Genomic DNA, 7,500 nt, shown 5'->3' on the forward strand with positions numbered 1-7,500 from the left:
CAGTGGGGTAATGGGGTGGTGGAGTGATGGGGCAGTGTGGTAATGGGGCAGTGGGGTAATGGGGTGGTGGAGTGATAGGGCGGTGGAGTGATGGGGCAGTGGAGTGATGGGGCGGTGGAGTGATGGGGCGGTGGAGTGATGGGGCGGTGGGGTAATGGGGCGGTGGAGTGATGGGGCGGTGGAGTGATGGGGCGGTGGGGTAATGGGGCGGTGGAGTGGTGGGGCGGTGGAGTGATGGGGCGGTGGAGTGATGGGGCGGTGGGGTAATGGGGCGGTGGAGTGATGGGGCAGTGTGGTAATGGGGCAGTGGGGTAATGGGGCGGTGGAGTGATGGGGCGGTGGAGTGATGGGGCGGTGGAGTGATGGGGCGGTGGGGTAATGGGGTGGTGGAGTGATGGGGCAGTGTGGTAATGGGGCAGTGGGGTAATGGGGCGGTGGAGTGATGGGGCAGTGGAGTGATGGGGCGGTGGAGTGATGGGGCGGTGGAGTGATGGGGCGGTGGGGTAATGGGGCGGTGGAGCGATGGGGCGGTGGAGCGATGGGGCGGTGGAGCGATGGGGCGGTGGGGTAATGGGGCGGTGGATAATGGGGCGGTGGAGTGATGGGGCGGTGGAGTGATGGGGCGGTGGAGTGATGGGGCGGTGGGGTAATGGGGCGGTGGAGTGATGGGGCGGTGGGGTAATGGGGCGGTGGAGTGATGGGGCGGTGGAGTGATGGGGCGGTGGAGTGGTGGGGCGGTGGTGGAGTGATGGGGCGGTGGAGTGGTGGGGCGGTGGAGTGGTGGGGCGGTGGAGTGATGGGGCGGTGGGGTAATGGGGCGGTGGAGTGGTGGGGCGGTGGAGTGGTGGGGCGGTGGAGTGATGGGGCGGTGGGGTAATGGGGCGGTGGAGTGGTGGGGCGGTGGGGTAATGGGGCGGTGGAGTGATGGGGCGGTGGAGTGGTGGGGCGGTGGAGTGATGGGGCGGTGGAGTGATGGGGCGGTGGAGTGGTGGGGCGGTGGAGTGATGGGGCGGTGGAGTGGTGGGGCGGTGGAGTGATGGGGCGGTGGGGTGATGGGGCGGTGGAGTGATGGGGCGGTGGGGTAATGGGGCGGTGGAGTGATGGGGCGGTGGAGTGATGGGGCGGTGGAGTGGTGGGGCGGTGGTGGAGTGATGGGGCGGTGGAGTGGTGGGGCGGTGGAGTGGTGGGGCGGTGGAGTGATGGGGCGGTGGGGTAATGGGGCGGTGGAGTGGTGGGGCGGTGGAGTGGTGGGGCGGTGGAGTGATGGGGCGGTGGGGTAATGGGGCGGTGGAGTGGTGGGGCGGTGGGGTAATGGGGCGGTGGAGTGATGGGGCGGTGGAGTGGTGGGGCGGTGGAGTGATGGGGCGGTGGAGTGATGGGGCGGTGGAGTGGTGGGGCGGTGGAGTGATGGGGCGGTGGAGTGGTGGGGCGGTGGAGTGGTGGGGCGGTGGAGTGGTGGGGCGGTGGAGTGATGGGGCGGTGGGGTAATGGGGCGGTGGAGTGGTGGGGCGGTGGGGTGGTGGGGCGGTGGAGTGATGGGGCGGTGGAGTGGTGGGGTGGTATACATTTATAATAAACAAAACATCTCATTACAATTTTCCATTATTTTATCCGATGTATAAAAATAATCGTCCATTTAATCGATTATGTAAATAATCGTTAGTTGCAGCCCGACACACACACACACACACACACACACACACACACACACACACCGGATATCCGGTTTCCCCTGCGGTTCTCGGTGTGATGCAGTAGAATAAAGCCTGAGTCTGAGATCTACCCCGGGGGTAGGAGCTGTGGGGTAACAAGGGGGTATTTACAGAACAGAGTCTGACTCTACCTGCGCGTGAACCGCAAACACGTGGTGTCTCTGATCTCAGGGAAGACAACATCATCTTCATCATCATAATACCGCTGATCTACAACCACTCTTCACCTTCAACAATACTGCAGAATGAGCTATAGATCAGAGTGGGCGTGGATTTGCGTGATGGGGCGGAAACTTTCAGTTAAAGATTTCCGGTTTCAAAATAAATTCACAGTTTAATAAAAGTCCTATCATGTGGAAAATGTCAACCAAGTGTCACATCAACCAAAACACATCGCTTCAATCTGTTTGTTTATTATTATTATTATTATCATTATTTTTATTATTATTATTATTATTATTATTATTATTATTGTACATAATGCAAAATACATGTACACAATATATAACTGTGGAAATCTGATATAAAAATAAAATTGGGTTTCTTAGTGCAAATTACATTTTAGGGCTACAGTATAAAACAAAACATTTAAAGAATAAATTATTATTTTATAAAAGTGTTTGAACTCGGACACATTTCTAGTGTAATAGTTATTAATGCTAAAAATAAATTCATGTCCTACACATGTGGTACAGTAGGATCACTGCTGCCCTCTGCTGTTGTACTGCCGTATAACAATATAAACTGTCGCAAAGCAGCTTTACAGAAATTTATTTTACAGATTTTTTACAGAAATATATACAGATAAAATATATACAGTACTGTAAATATAATTTCTGTTTGTTCATGTCATAAAGTTGTTGAATGTTTACAGAGAAGTTATTATGAAGTTGTTGAATGTTTACAGAGAAGTTATTATGAAGTTGTTGAATGTTTACAGAGAAGTTATTATGAAGTTGTTGAATGTTTACAGAGAAGTTATTATGAAGTTGTTGAATGTTTACAGAGAAGTTATTATGAAGTTGTTGAATGTTTACAGAGCCCCTCTCTGTGGTTTCATTTTTCTCTCTCGATTTTGAGACTCGCTTTTTGAAAACGTTCTGGAAAGTGAATAAAATTGAAAACAGCATCACAATGTGGACTAAAACAGAATCCCAGAACGGGGAAGAGATCAGTTCAGAGGCATCATAGAAAATGTGTATCTTCTGGTAACTTGTGTGTCTCTGACTGGACTGGTTTAAGACCTTGGAAGCCTACAGTGGTGTAACGCTCAGAGCTCCTCCTCCACACAGCCCCAGTCTATAGTAAATCTCTAATACTACAAGGGGTGTGTGTTGTTCAGTAGAACGACTGCACAGCAGAGCTGCACCTCGTGCTGAATAAGAGAACTGACATTTATAAACACTGAGTGGTTCATGTGTCTCTAGAGAAAATGCAGAAGCCTGTATAGTGGAACATCACTGCTGATCTGAGCAGCACAGCAGGAAGAGGTGGCTCTAAAACTGGTCCAAATTGTTCTTAATTTTCTGACTCTGATGTAAGAACAAGCAATTAAATACTAAGCGATTTTTCCTAATGTGCAGGTTCCATGTGATGTGGAACGTGTCAGGAGAAGGTCTCGTAACTTTAGTTATCTTATTGTATAGGTGTTTTATGGGTCCTGTAAAGTCCAGCCAAGATGAATCTTGATGTTTGCAGAACAATGTGGAGAACAATGGCTCTCTCTGTTCATGTCATCTACTACATCTTAAGCTTTCATCTTCTGCACCCCAGGACCTTGTGGCTGGCAGGTGGATGTGAATAAGGAAGAGCTGTAAGGAAGCAGTCGGTGGCAGTCAGTGGCAGTCAGAATCTTCACAGCAGACCACAGACACGTTATTTCTGCTAATGAAATTAAACAAGCTATTTATTTGTTCTTTGGTCCCCAAATATAATATAATAATAAATATAATAATAAATATAATGTTTTCACATTTGTTGTTTAAGGAACTTGTAGACATAATATCAATAAAGTAATAAACAAAGTCACCAAGATTTAAAAACAATAGATTTAAATTGATCTTTTCACCAAACATAAAAAAAAAAAAAAAAAAACACTTTTTGTCCCCTTCAGGCCTTCGTGGGAATTGCAACCTTAGTTTCAGTTTATTTCAGCCAATAGAAACTACAAAAACAACCAAGAGAAAGAAGAAAAGAATAAGTATAATACCGACATCCGTTTTGTTGGCAGATTCCCCTTCCACATTTTCCACATTGCAGAAATCACATGGGTGTAAAATTATTTCGTGGACCCCCTGCCTGTGGCCCACTGGGGATCAACAAATCATGAAAATCATAAAAAATCATGAAAAAAAAAAAATCATGAAAACAATCTGCCAAATCTCCTGATCCAGTGGAATTTCCTGAAAATGTGTTTGTAGGCGAATCTGTGACCAAATCAGCTTCTCCTCTGGCAGTCGTTGTGGAATTTAACAGTGATTCCATCCTCATAAATAGATTTGAGATGTGCAGTTTGCTACAGATGCAGTTTGTGAGCTCTGACTAGTGACGCTCTCTGACGGTCCAATCAGAAGATGTGAAAATGATGATGTTATGGGACACATTCTCGTGTATTTTACTATATATGTAGTCGGCCATTAACCTGTTAAAGCCAACTTCTAAAACTGTGTCAATTTCTGAGGAGAACATCACCCAAAACATCACACTGCCTCTATCAGTCTTCCCATAATGCATCCTGGAGCCAGTTCTTCCAAAGGTAAGCCATGCCCATGCACCTGGATGTCCCCATGATGGAAAAGACAACCTAAATATCAGACCAGTTCCATGGTCCAGTTCTGATGTTCACGTGTTCATTGTAGAAGCTTTGGGTGAGGTGCAGGTGGTGTCAGCATGGGTTCTCTGAGTGATCTACAGCTACACAGCTCCATAAACAGGAGGCCGTGATGCTCTGTATGTTCCATCAGTCAGTATTCAACCCCCAATGCTCTTCACTCCCTCACCCATTTCTCCTGCTTTAAATCAACACATTAACTTCACTTCCTGAATAATAAATGCAGCAACTTACAGGTGGGAAATAAATCAACAGTGACGAGATGATCAGCATTAATGACCTGCAGCACAGTCAAACTCCAACTTCAGATTTACACACTTTAAATGATCTCTCATGAATGTGCATTTATTTTATATCGAGGTTCACTGAGAAGAAATATTTCTTACTAGTATAATATTTCTAGACAACGTTCTCATTTTCAGGTATAATCCTACAATTCAGGTCTGGAAGGTTAAATCAAAACGCTGATTAAGGTTTTATATAGAAATCAATTAATTTAGATCATGAAGTGCAGAATTACTGCAGTCTGGGAAAGTGAAAGTAAATATCTGAGTTACAGCAAGTTTCAGTTTTATACCCAACAGATTTCCAGATCTACAGCCGGAGCAGCAGCGTACAGGTGCAGATCTACAGCCGGAGCAGCAGCGTACAGGTGCAGATCTACAGCCGGAGCAGCAGCGTACAGGTGCAGATCTACAGCCGGAGCAGCAGCGTACAGGTGCAGATCTACAGCCGGAGCAGCAGCGTACAGGTGCAGATCTACAGCCGGAGCAGCAGCGTACAGGTGCAGATCTACAGCCGGAGCAGCAGCGTACAGGTGCAGATCTACAGCCGGAGCAGCAGCGTACAGGTGCAGATCTACAGCCGGAGCAGCAGCGTACAGGTGCAGATCTACAGCCGGAGCAGCAGCGTACAGGTGCAGATCTACAGCCGGAGCAGCAGCGTACAGGTGCAGATCTACAGCCGGAGCAGAAGATACGGTAAATGACAAAACATCTTTATTCTGAATGTGATTACATCATCATTAAATGTTCCTACTGATGAAGTTTGTTAGAATACCATGATTATGTTTCAGCCCTGGACAGGGTTTAGATATCATTCACTGGAGAAGGAGATGAAACTCTATTTAGCTGTTATTATTTGTTCATTAAGTAAAATGAAACACATTTGCCTGCACTTAAACATAAGAACAGAAACATTGTTTTCTTCTTTGAAATTTAAATGTTGAAAATTTTCCAGAAATAAATTTGAAATGAAATTCACATTATACATGAAAACATCTGAAGCTGCTCAGTGAATGAAATGAAGTAAATGACAGAAGCTGCGGGTAGTTTTAAAGTCAAAATAACATCAAAAATGAAGGATGTAAAAATCAATGAAAATAAAAGCTCGACCTTTTCCACTATTTAAATATGAATTTACATATTTGACCTTGTAGTTCCTGATCATAATGAAGCCTTAAGAACTCTAACAGTGAACATGTTGTTGGTATAAAGAGGGGAATAAAATGTCAGCGGTTAAAATCCTCCTGCTCTGGTCATTATCACATGAAACGTATATGTTTCTCCACCCAGACTGGTTTCAGAACAGCAGCTCAGATAAACACCACACCTATTTCACAAACACCAGCATGAAAGTGTAGAAAGGAGATGAAGTCTAATCTAAAGTAAAGCTTCACCCTCAGCTGGGTTTCATGACCACCTCTTAAAACTGATCATTTAATTTAATCACCACCTCTTTAAACTACCAGTTCATACAGGACAATACACACACACACACACACACACACACACACACACACACACACACACACACACACACACACACACACACACACACACACACATTGCCCCCATGGATTAACTAACACACACACACACACACACACACAAACACACACACACACACACAGCTAATAGAATAACTAACACACACACACACACACACACACACACACACACAGACTCATGGCAGTTCAACCTCTGACAGCATCTCCCGACACAATCGTACTTACAACCCCACAACTACACTGTTTTACATGTATAGGACAGGAAGAGCTGTATGATGCTATTATGAAAGCTAAATCAACAACATGTCAGTTAGATCCAATTCCCACTAAACTACTGAAGGAAGTGTTATATACAGCTGGTGAGCCTCTTCTCAATATTATTAACTCCTCACTATCGTTAGGTCACGTCCCTAAATCCCTCAAGTTAGCAGTTATTAAGCCCCTCATTAAAAAACCTAATCTGGATCCAAACACGCTATCGAATTACAGACCAATTTCAAATCTCCCATTTATGTCTAAGATTTTAGAAAAGATTGTCGCTGCCCAGTTATGTAACCACTTGCAGGAGAACAATATCTTTGAAGAGTTTCAGTCAGGTTTTAGGCCCCATCATAGCACAGAAACTGCTCTAGTTAAAATCACTAACGACCTGTTTTTAGCTTCAGACCAAGGCTACATCTCCCTATTAGTTTTACTAGATCTTAGTGCTGCGTTCGACACCATAGATCATGATCTTCTCCTCGATCGCTTACAGAATTACATCGGTATTCAGGGACAGGCATTAAGCTGGTTTAAATCCTACCTGTCCAATCGTTACCATTTCGTAGATTTAAATGGAGAGCTATCCAGGATAATGCTAGTAAATTATGGCGTGCCACAAGGGTCAGTTCTGGGACCCCTGCTTTTTACAATATACATGCTTCCATTAGGAAATATTATTAGAAGGCATGGAATTAGCTTCCATTGTTATGCTGATGATACCCAGCTATATATTTCATCCAAACCAGGCGATACAGCTCAATTAGCTCGCATAACTGAGTGTGTTGAAGAAATAAGAGATTGGATGACCCATAACTTTCTGCTATTAAATCCTGATAAAACGGAGATTTTGCTCATCGGCCCAAAAAATAGTACACAGAAGCTCCAGCATCTCAACCTGCATTTAGACG

General features: G+C 45.3%; 1 long non-coding RNA gene across 1 annotated transcript in view; it reads left to right on the forward strand.

Moving 5' to 3' along the window:
* The first annotated feature begins 5,066 nt into the window (after positions 1 to 5,066).
* Positions 5,067 to 7,500, forward strand: part of LOC310715497 — a 19,836-nt gene continuing 17,402 nt past the window's right edge. The window contains exon 1 of the long non-coding RNA XR_014530343.1: positions 5,067 to 5,522. This is a non-coding gene — a long non-coding RNA (uncharacterized lncRNA). The remainder of the gene's footprint in view (positions 5,523 to 7,500) is intronic.

Source organism: Silurus aristotelis (genome assembly GCF_946808225.1).
Source record: "Silurus aristotelis genome assembly, chromosome: 20".
In the NCBI taxonomy this organism is placed as follows: Eukaryota; Metazoa; Chordata; class Actinopteri; order Siluriformes; family Siluridae; genus Silurus; species Silurus aristotelis.